This window comes from Balaenoptera ricei, chromosome 1, assembly GCF_028023285.1.
Source record: "Balaenoptera ricei isolate mBalRic1 chromosome 1, mBalRic1.hap2, whole genome shotgun sequence".
In the NCBI taxonomy this organism is placed as follows: Eukaryota; Metazoa; Chordata; class Mammalia; order Artiodactyla; family Balaenopteridae; genus Balaenoptera; species Balaenoptera ricei.
The window spans coordinates 131433165-131455914 of NC_082639.1; positions in this window are offsets into that span (position 1 = coordinate 131433165).

A 22750-nucleotide genomic window follows, 5' to 3' on the forward strand; every position below is an offset into this window, starting at 1 on the left:
AGAACTTAAATAATTTAACTGGTAAATAGGTAAAATATTAATTTTACATGGAAAGAAAGGTATTAGGAAACAGAATGAAAATTTCACATGAATTTCAAAGTTAAAGACATAAGAGGTCAAATAAATATCAGCTTTTTGGTTTCAAGTTTAGGCTTTACTTCCCAATCCTATAAGGGATTTAGACTCCCTCCCCTTAGTCCTACGTTGTGGACTGGTTTGAAAAGCTCTGGTATGAGGCTGCCCACTGAGGTACCTCTGCCTTTGGGATACCTTCTCCCAAACCCTCTCCAAGCAGAAAGGGAAATGTGAGCCCCAGGGAGGCAGCTTCATTCAGCTGTTAGCAGGCTTTTATAACAGCAAACCCAACCAGACGTGGCCCAGAGCAACAGGACAAATTATTCTCTCTCACCATAAGAGCTTCCAAAGCAGAGAAGTCCCAAGGTTACATAAATGAGTGGTTCAAGGATATTACCAAGGACCCAGGTTCTTTCCATTTTCTCTCTACCATCCTCAGCTTGTAGGTATTTGTGCTCGTGGTATCCAGATAACTGGTACAGTTCCAAGCCCTGTAGACTCACACAGCGACATGGGAAGGCAGGAAAAACGGGAGCATCCTACCTTGCATCCCTTTTAAAAAACAAGAGAAACTTACCCTGTAGGTTTCCCCCACCCTAGCAGATTTCCCTTCACATTGCACTGGATGGAATTAAAGCACAAAATTACAGACAAAAGAAATGGAATTACTATGATTGAATTATCTAATCCATATTCTCCCACCTCCCAGGGCTAGGTAGGGACCTGTCTTCCCCCTGAAGAGTGTGGACACCAATACCTGAACCAAATCAGGGGTCTGTCAGCAAGGCAGAGTGCAGCTAGCTAGCAGGTACCAGCAGGGAGGCCGCCAATAGTGTGGCTAACTCAGAACTCCCATCTTCCCTCATCTCCCATCACAGATAGCCCTGCAGGAATAGTGGGTGATTAACTGGGGAAAAACAAATGTCAAGTGGCTTTCTGTTCCTGAGATGAGTTTCATTACATTTGGGGTTTACTCATACAATTTAAGCAACACTTCCAAACTTGAAAGTGCTTTCCAAACTTCAAAAGTTTTGTCAACTTGGAAGAAAGAACCAAGCCGAGGTCAGCTGAAGCCTGACCTCTTCCATGGAGCAGGTTATGGAAGTGTCTACCTACTCAGGGTCTGTGACACACGCTTGGATGACAGAGTCATTCGGAACTGCAATCAGAAGCACAGTACATGAAAGCTGGATTTGTTGGTCATCCGCTCTCCTAGATGTTACACATCTGATTACACAGATAAGCCAATGGAAGAGCAGACAGGGAAAGGCCTTGCCCAAGGTCAGACAGTGAAGTGTCAGAGGTAAGAAGGGAGCCCGGTACGTTGTCCACCTGTTTTCACAAAGCTTTTTAGCTCCCACTCAAGCCCACCTAACCAATGAGCCTTCTCACAATTCAATAAATACCTGCAAATAACCAGAGTCCCATGGATACCACACACCATAAGAATAGGAGGACAAGAGGGGGTGATGGGGAGAAGGAAATTGGAGGTGACCTTCCTGAAGCATAAACCTTCCTGAAAACACACAGAAAGTGGGCGTGCCTAATCTTGGACTGAATAAAACTGGAGTCGGTTCATCTTCTGTAGCTTCTAGGGATAAGTTGCAGGGCACTAGAGGAAGAAAAGAAATGAAAAGAGCATTTATGATGCAGTTAAAAATAGATGTGATGCCAGATTTTAACAGATGAATGTGGGTTTCAGCTAGAGAAAGAAAAAAGGCCTTTGTTCCTGGTTCACACTCTCCACTGACATAGACAGGGCTGCCTGGATATCACACAGGCTCTAAGAACTTCCTTTTAGAGATGCTACCTTACATCATATTAAGCATATTAAGATGCACCCTTATCACGTGTTAAACAATTGCTATACAACGCTGTTTGAGGTTGGTTGTGTTGCAGTTGACTAATTGAAAGAATCATTTCTGTGGACATTTACTGAAACATTCACTTCCTTTTTTCCATATTGCACTTTTCATGTCTCGAGGGTATATGTTTTGCATGTCTCGTCTCAAACATTTTAATAGACCTGTGAAAAATTCTAAGCACTAGGCCCTACGCCTACAGCATCAGATGGGTAAAATGAGAAACTGTGGATCTTTAGACCCTGGACCTCCACATAGAGAGCTGGTGGTAGTTGAGTTGGGGAAGGTAGCCGTTACAGTTGTCACCTACCTTAGCGCTATGTGTGATAGGACTACTTCACACCTGTGTAGTACTCTGTGCCTTACTTAGATCTTTCATGTATTTCATTTCATTTTCTCCTCTTCAACAGCCTAGTAGGTAGACAATGAATTAATTCTATTGATCAGGAAACTTTGGTTCAAAGGGGTTAACTTGTTCAGCATCACACAACTAGTACGTGAAGGAACCCAGATTCCAAGAGAGGTCTTAACACTCAACTGTGTGCTTTGGGTCACAGCTTCAACTCCCTGTTAACAGCCATCTCCTGAGTTTTCTACTTCATGACCAGGAGAGGGGAAAAGTAGTTGACCCCACTTCTCCTGGAATCTGGAACTAGTTGGAGTGAGGCATCATTGGCTTGAGTTTATCAGGTGCAAATGGTTCATTTGAATAAGAATAAGATCAAATGTCTTTCTTGAGATGACAGGCCCAGACTCTGACTTCTACCATGCCAGCCTACAACCTCTGTGACATTTAAGGCCTGAGCACCCAAGTTTCTCTACACAAGCTCTGTGCAACCCTCTTCTTCTTCCTAATCCTGAGTTGGTATCAAAAACGGGGCAGTATGACCCTGGAAACAGGTCCCCATCCCTATGAGAAATCTAAAGTGATTGTTCCCTTTGGCCTTTCAGAGTTTGGGAAAGAACCATGACAGCCAGGATTCCCAATGTTTGCACAAGTTTACTACTAATGATGAAAGCATAGGGTGGGCAAGGAAAGGACACCCCAGTTAGCTGCTCTCTTCCAGATGTCTGGAATAATCCTGTGGGAAAGAATAACAGCCTGTGAGGAGAACCTTAGCATTCTTGCTCACCTGTTTGCTTGGCTAAGCCTCCCTAATGATTTGCAAACTACTCCTCCAGATACTTATCCTTTGACCACTCTGAATTCTGTATTGTGAGATGTCAAATAGAGACCCAAAGTGGAGGTTACACATATTTTGGCTGATTGTTATGGGATTGTTCTGATGGACTCTTTCGACCATCCTTCCTATAATATCTCTTAAAGTCCTTGAGGACGGGGACCATTTTTTGGAGCCACCACCGCATCTACCACAGTGCTAAGCATGGAGTCATTGCTCAATAAATATGTATTTATTTTGACCCTGTCTCACCCTGGCTGTCCACTAGAGGAAGCTCAGTGGGAAATGAGTCATACCTGAAGATGTCACAATTACTCCACTCAGAACTTCCTTTTAAAACATCCATTCTTCAAGTTCTTCTTTGAAGGCCATCTCATTACGTTAATAGTGCTAATACTGGAATTGTAACCCCCACACGTGACAACATCATTTATAGCCAGACAGAGTTCTTCCAAAATCCCAGAGTTTTCAGAGGAAACCAGACATTCCTCCATCATCACTCTCCCCTCAAGCATTCTCCCCTTCGCTCTAGAAGTGATGTTATGTAGTTTCTGAGAAGGAGGAATTGTCATTACACATTGCCTTCCTGTGACTGTTCACTGCACTTGGAATAAAATGCAAAATCCTTCCCATGGCTCCTGCCCACTTCTTCAGTCTCACTTCCTCATTCTCTCCTTCCCCTCAGGGTCCGAGCCACAGGACCCATCTTAATTAATTTCTTGAACCCTCAAGTTTCTCTTTACCACAGTGTCTCAAAGGAAAGTGTTTCCCCTGCCTGGAAAGATTCTCCAAAACTGATTAGTCAAGTCTCAGGTCTTGCTTTAAATGTAACCTTCTTCCTTGACCACAAAAGTATAGTTGGTTTGCTCCCCATTCATTGTCTCTGTCATATTATCTATATTTTATCCTTTGCAGCACTTATTTTAATTTATAATTGAATATTTTTTTGCCTTCAGTGGACTGAAAACCTCTGAGAGCACAGACCGTGTTAATCTTATTCCTCTCTGTGTCTCTATTGCCTGGCCCAGAGCTTCACACCAAGTAGGGCCTCACTAAACAGAAAAAAAGAAAGAAAGAGAGAGGGAGAGAGAGAGAGGAAGGAAGGAAGGACGAAGGAAGGAAGGAAGGAAGAGAGGGAGGGAGGGATAGAGGGAGGGAGGGAGGGAGGAGGGAAGGGAGAGAGAGAGAGAGAGGAAGGAAGAAAGAGAGAGAGAGAGGGAGAGAGGGAAGGAGGGAGGGAGGGAAGAATAGATGCTTCAAGAGAAATTTATCACTTGCTTTCTGAATCTCCTTCCTATTTGTCCATCTCAGGTCCTTCCAGGAGGCTGAGGAACATATTCTTCTAATCAGAAGACTCTAGAAACATAGGGATATAGATAAGTTACTTTTGGGGGTGTGTGTGTGATGAGGTAGGGGTAGGGGGTTAATTGGTTTCTTCCAGCAGAATGAGGTATGAAATATACCAGGAATGAAGAGAAATGTACAGCATGTAGGTTGGGCATCATGTTGAATTCAGGAGTCCAGTTCCTAGGGCAGAAATACATCCTTACAGCCTAAAGAAACTACTCATTTTAGAGCTGTCTGTGGTTTAGTAGGTGACAGATTGTAATCTCTAGCAAATGTAGGTCATATGCTGCTGTTTCCTTCTCTACTCACAGAAGACGTCTGTACTCCAAATATATAGGGGTTCTTCCCCACACTAAGTGGTTCTCCAACACTATCTGGGTGTCCTACAATTTAACTCAATTCTGAGACTATCAACCCAGAGACAGCATCAAATCTCACTGATTAAGGGCTCAGTCCCACAGGACTGCCCCCACTTCAGATGCCAGTCACAAGCCCAGGTTTTCACCTGGGCTCTGACCGACCTACCCACCCCCCAACCCTGGGTTTGATAATTTACTAGACTAGCTGACAGAATTCAGGGAGACGGTTTATTATTACTGACTTATTTAGATATGAAGAGAGAGATAGGGTGAGGTCCAGAAAAATTCCTAGCACAGGAGCTTCTGTCCTCTGGGAGTTTGGGCTATGCCACTCTCCCTGCCTGTGGATGCATTCTTGTTCACCAAGCTCTCTGAATCTCATGCTTAGGGATTTTTATGGACGCTTCATTACATAGACATAATTGATTAAATTATTGGCCACCGGTGATTGATCCAAAGTCCAGACCCTCCTCTCTACAGAGGTGGAGAAGGGGCTAAAAGTTCCAAACTTCTAATCAGGTGGTTAGTTCTCCTGACAACCAGCACCTATTGAGTGGTTATCTAGGGGCTTTCCCCAAACTCCTCTCATTAACAAATTCAGGTGTGGTGGAAAGAACCTCGTTGTGAATAACAAAACACTTTCTTTTCATCTTTATGACTCTTATCACCTGGGGAATTCCAAGGGTTTTAGGAACTCTGCCAGGAAAGGGGATGAAGGCTGAATATATATTTATTATTATAAATCACAATATCACAGCCACCTCAAGGTAAGACTGCTAATGGGTCCTATCATTTTTAAAAGATGACCTAGGATCAGGAGGGATGTATTCGGTCCCTCAAGAGGAGAAGATAATGTAGATGAGAAACTGCCTTCCCTGCACTTCTCAATTTACCTACAGGTCCATGGGAGGCAGAGTCTGATGTAGAATGCCAAGCAGTCCTCCTGTCTTTCATTGGCTGGTGTTGATGGCTTTAATTAGATTACATATTTAGGGAGATTTACACCCTGGTTCAATTGTAATTTTCCATGGGATTCTAACTCCAGGTGTCCCAGAACCAAATGTCCTCAATAAACCTCAGTTCAGCTCAGCACATGTGGATGGAAGAAAGCTGGTGCTCTGCTAGTTTTCTTTCCTGACTTCTCTGTTTTCCATAGCGGCAGGCACAACTATGTGCCAGTGACATCACTGGGGCTCTGTGGTTCCAGCAGTGCTGGGGGAATGTGTAGGCAATTTAACCTACTTGTCCCATAGTGGGCTAGCAGTCCATTTGTTACCATGTCTCCTTTGCCTAAAGAACCTAGTTTTCCCATATCTAGATCTATTACAGGTAAAATTGATAAACTGTTAGAGTCTTCATTAATCTCTTATCTACCGTACTAACTCTGATCTTGGGAAAGTTACTTTGCCTGCCTCAGTCTCCTCATCTCTAAAATGGGGATAATATTAATACCTACTCATAGAGTTACCCAATAAATGAGCTATTATATGGAAAGCACATAGAAATGTATAATAATAATTAGGGCTTCATAAATGTTATTTGATATGACTAATATTACTGTATCATTACTACTGCAGAGTTAGCTCCAGGAAGAGAAAGAATTGAACTTATTCATTCCTGTGTCCCAGGGGCCTGACTCAGTACTTGACACACTGAAGGGCTCAACAAATATGTGTGGAATTCAATTCAACTTCCCTAGCACTAATTATCTGCACCATTCAAATGCTTGCTTTTCACCTAGTTGCTTGCTCTGACTTTTAGTATGCAAATTATATACTCCCACCTGAGCTGTGGTTTCCTGGAAGTACAGAATTTCTCAGTTACCTTTGTATGCCCCACACCATTTGGCTCATAGTAGTGGTGCTTGATAACTCTTTTATTTTTTATTATTTTATTGAAGTATAGTTGATTTACAATGTTTCAGGTGTGCAGCAAAGTGATCAGTTATATATAGTTTTTCAGATTCTTTTTCTTTTTTTTATAAATTTATTTATTTTATTTTATTTATTTTTTTTTGGCTGCACTGGGTCTTCGTTGCTGAACATGGGCTTTCTCTAGTTGTGGCGAGCTGGGGCTACTCTTTGTTGTGGTGCATGAGCTTCTCACTGCAGTGGCTTCTCTTGTTGCAGAGCACAAGCTCTAGGCGCGCGGGCTTCAGTAGTTGTGGCATGCGGGCTTCAGTAGTTGTGGCTTGTGGGCTCTAGAGCGCAGGCTCAGTAGTTGTGGTGCATGGGCTTAGTTGCTCTATGGCATGTGGGATCTTCCTGGACCAGGGCTCGAACCCGTGTCCCCTGCATTGGCAGGTGGATTCTTAACCACTGCACCACCCGAGAAGTCCCCAGATTCTTTTTCATTATAGGTTATTACAAGATTTTGAATATAGTTCCCTGTGCTATACAGTAGGTCCTTGTTTGTTATCTATTTTATATGTTGTAGTGTGTATATTTTAATCCGATACTCCTAATTTATCCCTCTCCCCCTCCTTCCACTTTGGTAACCATAAGTTTGTTTTCTACAACTGTGACTCTATTTCTGTTTTGTAAATAAGTTCATTTGTACCCTTTTTTTTAGATTCCACATATAAGCAAATTTATATGATATTTGTCTTTCTCTCTCTGGCTTACTTCACTTAGTATGATAATCTCTAGGTCCACCCATGTTGCTGCAAATGGAATTATTTCATTCTTTTTATGGCTAAGTAATATTCCATTGTATATATGTACCACATCTTCTCTATCCATTCATCTGTCAATGGACATTTAGGTTGCTTCCATGTCCTGGCTAGCATAAATAGAGCTGCAATAAACATTGGGGTGCATGTATCTTTTTGAATTATGCTCTTCTCCAGATATATGCCCAGGAGTGGGATTGCAGGATCATATAGTAGCTCTAGTTTTAGTTTTTAAGGAACTTCCATACTGTTCTCCATAGTGACTGTACCAATTTACATTCCCACCTACAGTGTAGGAGGGTTCCCTTTTCTCCACACCCTCTCCAGCATTTATTATTTGTAGACTTTTTGATGATGGCCATTCTGACCAGTGTGGTCAAACTCATTGTAGTTTTGATTTGCATTTCTCTAATAATTAGCAATGTTGGGCATCTTTTCATGTGCCATCTGTATTTCTTCTTTGGAGAACTGGTATCTCTTCACAGACTTAAAATGTTACATTTCTTAATCCTGATAACAAGGAAATCATGTGGGATATTTGTAAGAGCGGCTGGTATGCATGCATTTACAATCCAATGTTGCCATAATTTATGAGTGGGAGGAGATGTTCAAACCACCAGAGTGCTAAGACAAGAGGGGGCTGGGAGTGGTTACCTAAAGGCTGGACTGTATATTAGGCTGTATGTTCCTTGTGGTCAAAGAACATTTTTTTCTTCTTTCTCAGGCATCTCACACAGTGCCTGACATGTACCATGTACTCAGTGAATGTCAGTTAAATTGATAAATGTATTCATGCTGGAAACTCCAACATAGGAAGCTCACATTGCTCCCTCGTGTCCGATATATGCTTATCAACCTGGCCCTGCACCAAGCTACAGAGCTCCTGCCCCACTCCACCCCCACTACCACATACTCTCTATCCCTCACTAGATCCTCACCTGAGTCTCAGCTTGGCAAGAGGAGATTCATTTTGAAATCATGTTTGTGCAAAATTAGCCACAAGCAGTTATGAACTCTCCTTGCTGTGCAGAAAGGTGTCGACGATGAGTTCTGCCTCCTGTCACATGGGAGAAAACCTTTCTTTGCTACTTCTTGAATGTATTCTGTTTTTGAACCAGCTCAACCTTAAGAATCTGTCTTCCCACCAGTATCAGGTCTTTGAAGAGTATTAGCAGAGAAGCTGCCTTAGGAGATAGACCGGCCAGAACTGCCAGGCAGACATGGCTCTGTCCTCAAACATGAGTGAGGAAGGAGCTTTTTGCCTTGATTCCCCAACCAACATCAACTTCCCCTTTTTAAACAAAGGCTGTGGGAGTTCCTTGGTAGCGCAGTGGTTAAGAATCTGCCTGCCAATGCAGGGGACACGGGTTCGATCCCTGGTCCAGGCAGATCCCACATGCCACGGAGCAACTAAGCCCGTGAACCACAACTACTGAGCCTGTGCTCTAGAGCCCGCGAGCCACAACTACTGAAGCCCGTGCGCCTAGAACCCGTGCTGGGCCACAAGAGAAGCCACCGCAATGAGAAGCCCGTGCATCACGACAAAAAGTAGCCCCTACTCACCGCAACTAGAGAAGGCCTGCGCGCAGCAACAAAGACCAAATGCAACCAAAATAATTAATTAATTAATTATTTTAAAAAGGCAGTGTAAGATGTTTTGGATAGCAAAGGATAGATCTAACTATGAGCAGCTGAAAACAATAAGGATGTTGATATTTTGCATCACGTGAAGTCTGGAGGTAGGAGAGTTTCAGAGTGGGTCAATTCCTTGACACACAAACATCACAGATCTAGCTTACCTTTTCTGCAGCTTTCCCCCACAGTTCTAAGATCTGCTGTAGGTCAGGCCTCATATGCTGTCAAAAAGCTTCAGACACCGAAAGAGGGAATGTCCCCATCCTGGTCCCTCCATCAGACATTCCCCATGTCTCACTGGCCAGAATCAGCCCAATCTGCCCGTGCTTAAACAATCACTATGCAAGGTGAGGCCACCACAATTGGCCTAGACCAATGAAGTCTCACCCTATGTGATTAGGTAGAGTCTAAGTTCCTCAAAAGGACAGAACCCTTTAAAGGAAGGCAACCAAAGTCAGGGCTTGACAGCGAGGTAGAAAGAAGGAAACAGCTCCCTGGCAGGCAACCAACAGTGTCTGCAACAGAGAGGTTTGGTCCCTTGGCCTCTCTAGGAAGGAAATGAGTAAAAGTATCTTAATTTTAAGTGTGGGAAAATCAAACTATTGTAAGACAAGGATCCTGCTTACTCAGAGCTGCAATCTGGTTGAAGAGATAAAGACTTCCGAAAGTGTTAACTCAGAATGGCTCTACCATTATTATCTGTGTGGGATGAAATAGTAACAAGGCCCCACTGAAATCTTCTACTATGCAAAATACTAAAGTAGGCTCACCAGTGCAAAGAAAGCAAAATCTTCTTGTAGTACATGCTGAGTCACATGGTTTAATGGTACGCACATCCCAGTTCCAGATAAATGTCAACACTGGAACGGTGATATTTGGCTTTAGTTTCAGTCTCTGTTACAAAATTGACCAATGCCTCCCTCTGAAGAATACAATGCTTTTTTTTCATGATCAAAAAAATACAATTCACAACTTGCCTGGAGACTCTTCTGGGGGTTTTATAAAGGTTCTTTTGGAAAAACTTGAAATCTTCTAGTCCTCCTGAAGACGCGACTGCAAGTTTTCCTCTCAAAGATTTATATTAAGCATTAAATTGGATGATCAAGTTGCTGTTCTACTGATCAACTCATTATTCATTCACTTGACTTAAGGTTGGCCGGTCTCTCTCCTAGTCATACTCTCTGAAGCCTGGCAGGACCACAGGTGCTGAAAGCTCAGGACTCAATTTTGGTATCAGAAGAGCCAAAGGAGAACAAAGGGCACAGCCTCTGGGAGCCTCCGCTGACTCTTCTACCCGCTTCCTCTCCGAAGTGCTCCCCACTGAGTCCTTCCTCCCCCTACAGCAGGCCTTCCCCAGCTGCTGGGCCCTCCACCCAGGATAAACGCAAGGCAACGCTCAGATTCCTCAGCAGTGAACAACCAACGCTACCCCCGTTATGAAATCTCTCCCTTCTCTGACCCTGCTTCTCTCCAGAGAGGGCTGGAGTGCGCTCTGGGCTCGGACCACAGAAGTAAATTTCCTCTGGAGCAACCTCGGAAAGAAGAAATGAGTCATGAAGCTGCAGAGTGAAGTTACACAGAAAAGTCCCCAGAAGAAATAGCCAGGAGTTTTCAGAGGGTGGGCCAGTTAGCTAAAGTGTGGTCATCTCTGTTGTGCCTTGTCTAAGAGGATGAGTTTCCTACCTGTCAGGAAGAGTTGGCTAGAATCAGAGGGATGAGCTAAGTAAACTTTCAGGAGGATTGAGTTTCAAATGTTCCTGCCAGACAGGATTATATGTCCTCAAGCAGGTGTCTTTCTCCTGTGGCCCATGGTATCAGCTGTGTGTGCTCTTTTTCAGGGAGAAGTGGAAACACGGATCCACAGTTAGGAACTGGGGATTAAGATGAAAGAAGAGGGGAAGTATCACACAGTGTTTAAAAATTAGGCAAACTACCAAGGTTAAAATTCCTGCTCCGGGACTTACTAACTACACGGTTGAGTGCATTCCTATCTCTAGGCAAACATCCACTTATCTCTAAAACGGGAATAATAGTATCAATAGCTACACCACCAAAGTGTCAGGGGGAATTAAATAAGGTAGTAAAGCTACCAGAATATCGGCTATATAAGGGATGTGCGTAGCAGTAGCAACTGCAGCAATAGCGTGGGAGGTTATTAATAAATGGATGACCAAGCAGAAGAATACAGCACTGTGAGACCTGTGACGCAGGGCTTGGCTCTGCGTTTCTGTGTGGTAGAGAGAAGGAAGCAGAGATGTCAGGGAGGAAACTGGAGGCCAGATCAGAGGTCCCTCTGGGGTGGAGGAATGTAGGGTGGAGCCAGCATGAGATAAGAACTAGCGATAGAGGGGGAGGTTGTGGAAAAACCACCTCATGGTACTGGAGTTTCCTTCCCTGTTTAGCGGAGCTAAGTACCTTAATAAACGTGCTTCTCCCATTAGAAGCAGTCAAGTTACTTCATCTCAGAAGCAATCTTCCCTGGGAATTATTGCACTTGGGATCACAACAAGAGCACCTCAGACACACCCAGGGCAGCAGCCCAAGGCACACAGCTCTGCTGCAGTGGAAGAACCTGCTATTGTAAGAAGTAGATTGAAAAGTAGGAGCCCCTCTGAGTCAAGTCAACAACCAGGCGCAGAGTCACAGAGCCCTTCTAGCCGAGAGTGACCTTCTGGAAAGATGCTTGCTGGCCAACCTGGCATCGGGGGTGTGGTTAGTTGCCCCTCAGACTTACAGCTAGACTTAACCAGGAGGTTCCACTTATATCTTGAGGAGGAGAGTGCCAGAAAAGTCAAGAGAAAGGTGAAGGGCGTTTTTCTTCCATTAACAAAATACTCACACAGGGCCTAGTGTCTCTATTAGTTAGCCATCAGCAAAAAGATGGTTATTCAAGAAAAGATTATAGTGAAATCATTTATTAGGTAGAAATATTCAAATCCAAACCTCATGATAAGCCTACATAAAAACATTTTCTTGATGGATTGAGGATTTATATTTATAAAAAGAAAGAAAAAGAAGCAGCAGCTGCAGTGGCAAAAGCAGCATAAACAAGATAGAAGAAAATGTAAGGGTGCATTTAACTTATCATGGGATAGAGTGGCAATATGAAAATACAACCACAGATTCTATGATACATCTCCCATGAAGGCCACCTGAATCTGGGCAGGCTTGAGACTGCTTTGACTGATAGACTAGTTGACAAAGTCCAGGGCTGTGTCATAAAAGACCTTAGAGTTGTTTGCTTGAATGCCCCTTTTTGGAGTCCTGAGCTGCCATGGTAAGAATTCTAACTACTCCAATGCCACCATGTCATGTTGTTTTAAGTCATTAAGTTTTGGTGCCATTAGTTTTGCAGCAGTAGATAAATGGAATGTGTGGAGAAGGACCTTCTAAGCACAAAAGCTTGGTAGGAATCGAAAAAAAAAGAAAAGAGAAAAGAACAGATTTGAAATTGTAAACTGTTCTATGTCAATTACCATCGTATGCAAAATTAAAAGGCAATGACAAACTGGAAAAAGTCTTGTAACACATCTAACAAACCATTAAGAGGAAAATTACAATAGAAAAAAATGTGCAAATAAGAAAAAGCAGTTATCAAAAGAAATAAAAAAGGCAAAAAAGGGAAGAGGTATTTAACACTATTAGTAATAAAATAAATGTAAATTAAATGACAGTAAGACTTTTTTTGCCTTCAGATTCACAAAGATTGTTTTAAATGATAACAGTCAATGCCTGCAAGACTAGAGTGAAGCAAGACTTTTCCAATACTGGTGGTGGGAATGTAAATTGGTAGTCTTTCTGGAGAGCAAGTTGATGATAGGAATCAAAAGTCTCAAATGTCCTTTGCTCAAGTATTTCCACGTCTAGGAATTAAAACGACATGTGGTCAAGCATTCTCATCTCAGCACTATTTATAATAGAAATAATAAACACTAAAACATTCAACAGTAAGAGAATTATTGCTAAATTTCAAATAACTGAATACAATTGAGTTATCAAAAAGCATACTTTCCCAAATATTCAGTGACAGGGGAATACATTTATAAATAAATTAAAATGAAGAGGAAAAAGTGATTAAAGGCATACAAAAAAGAATAGCTGCAATTTTATTCACATAGATGGATGAACAGACAGATAAATAGACTGAATGGAAACACACAAAAATATTAACAGCAGTCTCTGGATAAAGGGTCTAGGGAAGTTATTATTCCCACTTTCTCCTTGTCTGAATTTTTCTAATTTTCCCACACAAAACTACATTAATTTTACAATCAGAAAAACTTTCTTCTATTAAGTAGGTAATTAAAGAAAAAAATTCCAAAGCAGTTACCTCTAGCAAACTTGCTCACAGGAACTTTCAAGTACGAAGTGCCTTCTCAGAAGCCAGGGGTTCTCCTTCCAGAGACCTGCTGTGGTCTGTGTTTTGGAGGTGCCTGATTCTCGGCCATGCCCCATGGATTCCCAAACTCCAAAGGTATCTCTCTATCATCCCTCCCTCTTTTCCACCACCACTTCCTACTACAGGCACTCGTGCGCGCACACGCGCACACAAACACACACACACACGTAAACACTTCCATTCCTTCAGTTCCCTCTGTTAACACAGAAATCATAAACTGACAGCCCTAGGCCAAGTAAGATCTATGAATTTCTTTTCTTTGACATCCGTTCCCAAAATGTGTTAATTTTACTTTTAACTAGTTACCAGCATTAAAGGATAAGGAGAGGTTTTCACTTCCAGGAAGATGGAATAGACGTATGTTTCCCTATTCCTCCCACTAAGTACAACTAAAAACCCTGGACATTATATACAAAATAAACACTACTAAAAAGTGAAAAGAAGAGCCAGATTAGATAGGGATCTTGGGACCTGAGGAACAGCACAGCGGAGATATTCCTTGACTTAGGAAGAGGTTACATCCTGGATTCTCCCAGTGGACCCAATATAACCAATATAATATAAAAAAGACCCAGAGGTTAAACCTGCCATAAATTGAAAATATTGTTAGTCAAAAATGTATTCAATACACCTAACCTACCAAACATCATAGCTGAGCCTAGCCTACCTTAAATGTGCTCAGAACACTTAGCCTACAATTGGGCAAAATCGTTTAACACAAAGCCTATTTTATAATAAAGAGTTGAGTATCTCATGTAATTTATTGAATACTGTACTGAAAGTGAAAAACAGAATGGCTGTATGGGTACAGAATGGTTGTAGGTGTATCTGTTGTTTACCCTCATGATCACGTGGCTGCCACTGCCCAGAATTGCAAGACAGCATCGTACCACATATCACTAGCCCAGGAAAGCTCAAAATTCAGACTTCAAAGTATGGTTTCTACTGAAATGCGTCTCACTTTCACACCATAATAAAGTCGAAAAATTCTAAGTTGAACCATCATAAGTTGGGGACTGTCTGTAGTGAGTCCCACGGGGTTTTCTTTTTGACTCATACATCCTAGATTTGGAGCAAGCCTGTAATCCAGAAATGCCAGCAGGTATAAACAAAAACAGGCCCCAAGAAAAGTCTGCTGTCTATAGCCAAAGGACAGAAAAACGGCAGCCAACAAGACAGAAAACATTTAGACAGTAACTGCTCTGCCCCAGCCAAATATCACTGGAAAAAACTATGGCCCCACCCCTGCCTAAAGCAGCAAAAGCTGAGTGGGGAGCCTCGACTTCCACCATTGTGAGGTTGTAATGAGGTGCCCCAAGCACGCCACCAGGGTGGTGTCAGAGGTGGCCAAGTAGAAAGCCAGGACTTTCATCCACTACCACTGGTAGGCAGCCCTAACCTCCCCCCACCTTGGGGAATCTCTCCAGTAGTAATGAGGCAGACCTCCCACTCCCCAGAGGAGAGGTGTCAGAGGAGACCTAGTGGACAATCGGAACTCTCACCACCACCCAGTGCTAATGAGGACACTCCCATCACTGGAACTCTGATTCCCAGCAGCAATAACACGGAGCTTCCCTAACCCCCACCACTTGAGTGTTAATGGAGAACAAGTGGTGAACCTGGCTTTCTAACCTGCCTGAATATAACAAAGTGGCAGCCCCACTTCCCCTGCCAGAATGGTGTCAGCGAAGGCCAGCTAAAAGAGTAGGTTTAAAAAAGACCCAGAACCTCAGAACACAATACAGCAAGTCCAGGTTCCAATCAAAAATCATTCATCACCCCAAAAACCATGAGGATCTTAAACTGAAGGAAAAAAAAATATTCAACAGATGCCAACACCGGATGACAGAGATGTTAGATTTATCTGACAAAGATTTTAAAGCAACCAATGATAAAAATGCTTCAATGAGCAATTATGAATATAGTTGAAACAATTTTTTTTAAAAATAGGAAGCCTCAGCAAAGAAGTAGAAGATATATAAAAGAACCAAATGGAAATTTTAGAACGGAAAAATACAGTAATCAAAACAAAATCTCAGTGTATGGACTTGTATTAATTCCCTCTTGCTGCTGTGATAAATTATGACAAACTTGGTAGCTTAAAACAATAGAAACCTATTACCTTACAGCTCTGGAGGTCAGAATTCCAAAGTGGGTCTCACTGGGCTAAAACCAAGGTGTGTCAAGCCTGTATTACTTTATGGAGGTTCCAGTGGGGAATCTGTTTCCTTGCCTTTTCCAGCTTCTCAAGGCTGCCCTTATTCCTTGACTTGTGGATCCTTTCTGTCTTCAAAGCCGGCAATGTCCAGTCAAGTCTCTCTCACATCGCATTACTCTGACATTGAGTATCCTGCCTTTCTCCTTCACTTACAAAGACCCTTGTGGTTATATTGGGTACACTGGGAGAATCCAGGATAATCTCCCCATCACAAGATCTTTAATCACATCTGTAAAGTTCTTTTTGCCAACTAAGGTAGTATAATCCCCTACAAGTTCTAGGGGTTAGGATGTGGAAATTTTTGAGGGGGTCATTATTCTGCCTACCACAATCTGCTCCCGAAGATTCAGGCCTGTCCCACATACAAAATTCATTCACCTCGTCCTAAAGCTGTCAAAAGTTTCAATAGATTACTGCATCAACTCAAAATCCAAATTCTCATCAGTTTACAAGTCCCAAATCTCATCATCTAAGTCATTTAAATAGGTATGAGGAAGACTCTTGTTATGATCCAGCCTGGGGCAAAATTCCTCTCCATCTGTGAACCTGTAAAACTAGAAAACAAGGTATCAGCTCCTAAAATACAGTGATGGAACAGGCATAGAATAGCAGCTAAAGACATTCCCATTCAAAAGGGAGAATGGAAGAAGAAAAGAAGTCATCCGTCCCAAGCAAATCTGAAATCCAGCTGGGCAAATTTCATTAAGTTTCAAGGCTTCTGTGGCTCAAGGTTCCATTTTCTAAGCTCAGAGCTTCAGTCTTGGGGTTAACCTTTCTTTCTCCTGAGAGGTAGTACTTGTTTGCAGCTGAATAGTTTTATCAGCCTGTTTCATATCTGTAGAATTTGGGAGGTCCAACAGCTGTATAACTGTTAAAGAAATTGAATTAGTACATAATAAAAAAAATTTCCCAAGCCCAAATGGTATCACTGGAGAATTGTAGCAAACATTTAAAGAGGAATTAACATCTATTCCACACAATCTCTTCCTGAAAATAGAGGAGAAGGGAATATTTCCCAATTCGTTTTCTGAAGCTGGTGTTACCCTGACACCAAAACTACAGATAGTACAAAAAAAAAGAAAACTACAGACAAATATCAAATATGCCTCATAAATATAAAATTCTTAACAAAATATTAGCAAATAGAATTCAGCAATACAAAAAAATCTACAAACAACAAATGCTGGAGAGGGTGCGGAGAAAAGGGAACCCTCTCGCTCTGTTGGTGGGAATGTAAATTGATACAGTCACTATGGAGAACAGCATGGAGGTTCCTTAAAAAACTAAAAGTAGAATTACCATATGACCCAGCAATCCCACTACTGGGCATATACCCAGATAAAACCATAATTCAAAAAACACATGCACTCCAATGTTCATTGCAGCACTATTTACAATAGCCGGGTCATGGAAGCAACCTAAATGTCCATTGACAGACAAATGGATAAAGAAGATGTGGTACATATATACAATGAATATTATTCAGCCATAAAAAGATATGAAATTGGGTCATTTGTAGAGACATGGATGGGCCTAGAGACTGTCATACAGAGTGAAGTCAGAAAGAGAAAAACAACTATCGTCTATTAACGCATATATGTGGAATCTAGAAAAATGGTACAGATGAACCGGTTTGCAAGGAAGAAATAGAGACACAGATGTAGAGAACAAACATATGGACACCAAGGGGGGAAAGCGGTGGGGGGAGGGGGGAGAAATGGTGGGATGAATTGGGAGATTGGGATTGACATATATACACTAATATGTATAAAATAGATAAGTAATAAGAACCTGCTGTATAAAAAATAAATTTAAAAAACAAGGAAATCACTTCAATTAAAAAAAAAAGAAAGAATTCAGCAATATAAAAAGAGAACTATAAACTATGACCAAGTAGCATTCATTATTTGAAAATCAATGAAATCCACCATATTAACAGGCTAAAAAGAAAAATCATAAGTTCATACCAATTGATGTAAAAGAAGTATTTGGCAAAGTTCAACACTCATTTATGACAAAAATGCTCAGAAAAATAGCAATAGAGAGGAACTTCCTCAACTTGATAAAAGAACCTCTATAAAGAACAACTAACATTATACCTGATAGTGAAAAAAGACTGAATGCTTTTCCTAAGATTGGGATCAAGATGGGATGTTCATTCTCACCACATTTATTTATCAGTATATTGAACATTCTAGCCAGGGCAATAAGGAAAACAAAAAGAAAAGAGAAAAGAAAAGAAAAGAAAAGATATATATACAGAGAGATCAGAAAGGAAGAACTAAAACTATCTCTTTTAGCAGATGACATAGTTGCCACGGAAAATTTCAAGGAGTCTACCAAAACCAAAAAATTGCTAGGATTCATGAGTGAGTTCAGCAAGGCCTCAAGATTCAAGATAAACATATGAAAATCAATTATATTTCAGTATACTAGCAATGGACATGTGGACACTGAAATTAAAAATACAGTATTTTCTTTTTCTTTTTTCTTTTTTTTTTTTGCTGGCTGTTTATTTTTTTAATACATCTTTATTGGAGTATAACTGCTTCACAATGCTGTGTTAGTTTCTGTTGTACAACAAAGTGAATCAGCCATATGCATACATGTATCCCCGTATCCCCTCCCTCTCAAGCCTCCCTCCCACCCTCCTTATCCCACACCTCTAAGTCATCGCAAAGCACAAAGCTGATCTCCCTGTGCTATGCGGCTGCTTCCCACTAGCTATCTATTCTACATTTGGTAGTATATATATGTCAATGCTACTCTCACTTCACCCCAGCTTCACCCTGTCCACCATGTGCTCAAGGCCATTCTCTATGTCTACATCTTTATTCCTGCCCTGCCACTCAGTTCATCAGTACCATTTTTTTTTTTTTTTAGATTCCATATATATGTGTTAGCATACGGTATTTGTTTTTCTTTCTGAGTTACTCTGTATGACAGACTCTAGGTCCATCCACCTCACTACAAATAACTCAGTTTCATTTCTTTTTATGGCTGAGTAATATTCCATTGTATATATGTGCAACATCTTCTTTATCCATTCATCTGTCGATGGACATTTAGGTTACTTCCATGTCCTGGCTATTGTAAATAGTGCTGCATTGAACATTGTGGTACATGACTCTTTTTGAATTATGGTTTTCTCAGGGTATATGCCCAGTAGTGGGATTGCTGGGTCATATGGTAGTTCCATTTTTAGTTTTTTAAGGAACCTCCATACTGTTCTCCATAGTGGCTGTATCAATTTACATTCCCACCAACAGTGCAAGAGGGTTCCCTTTTCTCCACAGCCCCTCTAGCATTTACTGTTTGTAGATTTTTTATGATGGCCATTCTGACCGGTGTGAGGTGATACCTCCTTGTAGTTTTGATTTTCATTTCTCTAATAATTAGTGATGTTGAGCATCTTTTCATGTGCCTCTTGGCCATCTGTATGTCATCTTTGGTAAAATGTCTATTTAGGTCTTCCACCCATTTTTTAATTGTGTTGTTTGTTTTTTTTGATATTGAGCTCCATGAGCTGTTTGTATATTTTGGAGATTAATCCTTTGTTGTTTCATTTGCAAATATTTTCTTCCATTCTGAGGGTTGTCTTTTCGTCTTGTTTATGGTTTCCTTTGCTGTGCAAAAGTTTTTAAGTTTCATTAGGTCCCATTTGTTTATTTTTGTTTTTATTTTCATTACTCCACAGCAAACATCATACTCAATGGTGAAAAACTGAAAGCATTTCCACTAAGATCAGAAACAAGACAAGGATGTCTACTCTCACCACTCTTATTCAACATAGTTTTGGGAGTCATAGCCATGGCAATCAGAGAAGAAAAAGAAATAAAAGGAATACAAATTGGAAAAGGAGAAGTAAAACTGTCACTGTTTGCAGATGACATGTTACTATACATAGAAAATCCTAAAGATGCCACCAGAAAACTACTAGAACTAATCAGTGAATTTGGTAAGGTTGCAGGATACAAAATTAATGCACAGAAATCTCTGGCATTCCTATACACTAACAATGAAAAATCAGAAAGAGAAATTAAGGAAACAATCCCATTTAGCATCGCAACAAAGAGAATAAAATACCTAGGAATAAACCTACTTAAGGAGGCAAAAGACTTGTACTCAGAAAACTATAAAACACTGATGAAAGAAATCAAAGATGACATAAACAGATGGAGAAATATACCATGTTCTTGGATTGGAAGAATCAACATTGTGAAAATGACTATACTACACAAAACCATCTACAGATTCAATGCAATCCCTATCAAACTACCAATGGCATTCTTCATAGTATTAGAACAAAAAATTTTACAATTCGTATGGAAACACAAAAGACCCCGAATAGCCAAAGCAATCTTGAGAAAGAAAAACAGAGCTGGAGGAATTAGGCTACCCGACTTCACACTATACTACAAAGCTACAGTAATCAAGACAGTATGGTACTGGCACAAAAACAGAAATATAGATCAATGGTACAGGATAGAAAGCCCAGAGATAAACCCATGCACATATAGTCACCTAAGTTACAACAGAGGAGGCAAGAACATACAATGGAGAAAAGACAGCCTCTTCAATAAGTGGTGATGGGAAAACTGAGCAGCTGCATGTAAAAGAATGAAATTAGAACACTACCTAACACCATACACAAAAATTAACTCCAAATGGATTAAAGACCTAAATGTAAGACTGGACACTATAAAACTCCTATTGGAAAACATACAGTATCATTTTAAATTGCTCAGAAAAAAATGAAACGCCTAGGTGTAAATCTAACAAAACATGTATAGGCCTTGTATGCTGAAAACTATTCAGTGCTGATGGAGGATATCAAAGAAGACCTACTTAAATGGAGTTGGCAAAGGTATAAACACATAGACTAGAGGAATACAATAAAGAATCCAGAAATACACGCACAGAAATATATTTTTGATAAGGATGCAAAAGCAAATCAATGGAGGAATGATAGCCTTTTCAACAAATGGGACTGGAGTAATTGGACTAAAATTAGCTCAAAACACATCACAGATTTAAGTGTAAATGTAAAACTATAAAACTATTAAAAATCATAGAAAATATTTAGGATCTAACACTTGGCAAAGAGTTCTTTAATTTGATAATGAAAGCATGATTCATAAAAGGAAAACTTGATAAATTGGCTTCATCAAAACTTTTTTTAAATTGCTTTGCTATAGACCCTGTTAAGAGGATGAAAAGACAATCTATAAAGTGTGAGAAAAGATTTGCAAATCACACATCTGACTAAGAACTAGTACTTAGAATAAAATAAAAGAACTCTCAATATTCAGTTTAAAAATTCCAGTTAGAAAATTGGCAAAAAACATGAGCAGATTTTTTTTTCCTATTTAATAAAATCTATTTATTTTAAAGCATGATTTTTCTTAACATCTTACTAGAATAGTCTTATATACATCAGTGTTCAGTCCCCTTTTCTTCTTTTTTTTTCTTTATTGACGTGTAGCTGATTTACAATGTTGTGTTAATTTCAGGTGTATAGAAAAGTGATTCATATATATATATATATATATATATATATATATATATATACACACTCTTTTTCAGATTCTTTTCCCTTATAGGTTATTACAAAATATTGAGTATAGTTCCCTGTGCCATACAGTAGGTCCTGGTTGGTTATCAATTTTATATATAGTAGTGTGTATGTGTTAATCCCAAACTCCTAATTTATCCCTCTCCCCCCTTTGGTAACCATAAGTTTGTTTTCTATGTCTGTGAGTCTATTTCTGTTTTGTAAATAAATTCATTTGTATCATTTTTTTAGATTCCACATGTAAGTGACATCATATGATATTTTCCTTTCTCTGACTTACTTCACTTAGTATGATGATCTCTAGGTCTCTCCATATTGCTGCAAATGGCATTATTTCACCCTTTTTCATGGCTGAGTAATATTCCATTGTATATATATACCACATCTTCTGTATCCATTCATCTGTCAATGGACATTTAGGTTGCTTCCATGTCTTGGCTATTGTAAATAGTGCTGCAATGAACATTGGGGTGCATGTATCTTTTTGAATTAGAATTTTCATCTCTTCCAGATCTACAGCCAGGAGTGGGATTGCTAGATCATATGGTAACTCTATTTTTAGTTTTTTAAGGAACCTCCATACTGTTCTCCATAGTGGCTGCACCAATTTACATTCCCATCAACAGTGTAGGAGCATACCCTTCTCTCCACACCCTCTCCCACATTTATTTTTATAGACTTTTTGTTGATGGCCATTCTGCCTGGTGTGAGGTGATACCTCATTGTAGTTTTGATTTGCATTTCTCTAATAATTAGCGATGTTGAGCATCTTTTCATGTGCCCATTGGCCATCTGTATGTCATGAACAGATTTCTCACCAAAGAGGATATACAGATGATAAATGAGAGCATGGAAAGATGTTCAACATCATTAGCCATTAGGGAAATGCAATTTAAAACCACAAAGAGATATCACTACAAACCTATCGGTATGACTAAAGTAAAAAATAGTGACAACACCATACGTTGGTAAGGATGTGGAGAAACTGGGTCACTCATGCAATGTTGATGGGAATGTAATAACGCTAAAGGCACTCTGGAAAACAGTTTGGCAGTTCCTTAAAAAACTAAACATGGAACTACCATACAACCCAGCAGTTGGATTCTTGGGCATTTATCACAAATAAATGAAGACTTATGCTCACACAAAAAGCTGTACAAAAGTGTTTAAAGTAGTTTTATTCATAAAGGCACCAAACTAGGAATAACCCAAATGTCCTTCAATGGATGAATTGTTAAACCATGCTACTCTGAATACTACTCAGAAATAAAAAGGAACAAACTATTCATAGAGGAAACAATCTGGATAAATCTCCAGGTAATCATGCTGAATGAAAAAGGCCAATCCCCAAATACTGTATGATTTGATTTATGTAGCATTCTAGAAAAGTCAAAATTAGAGAAATGGAGATCAGATTCATGGTTGCCA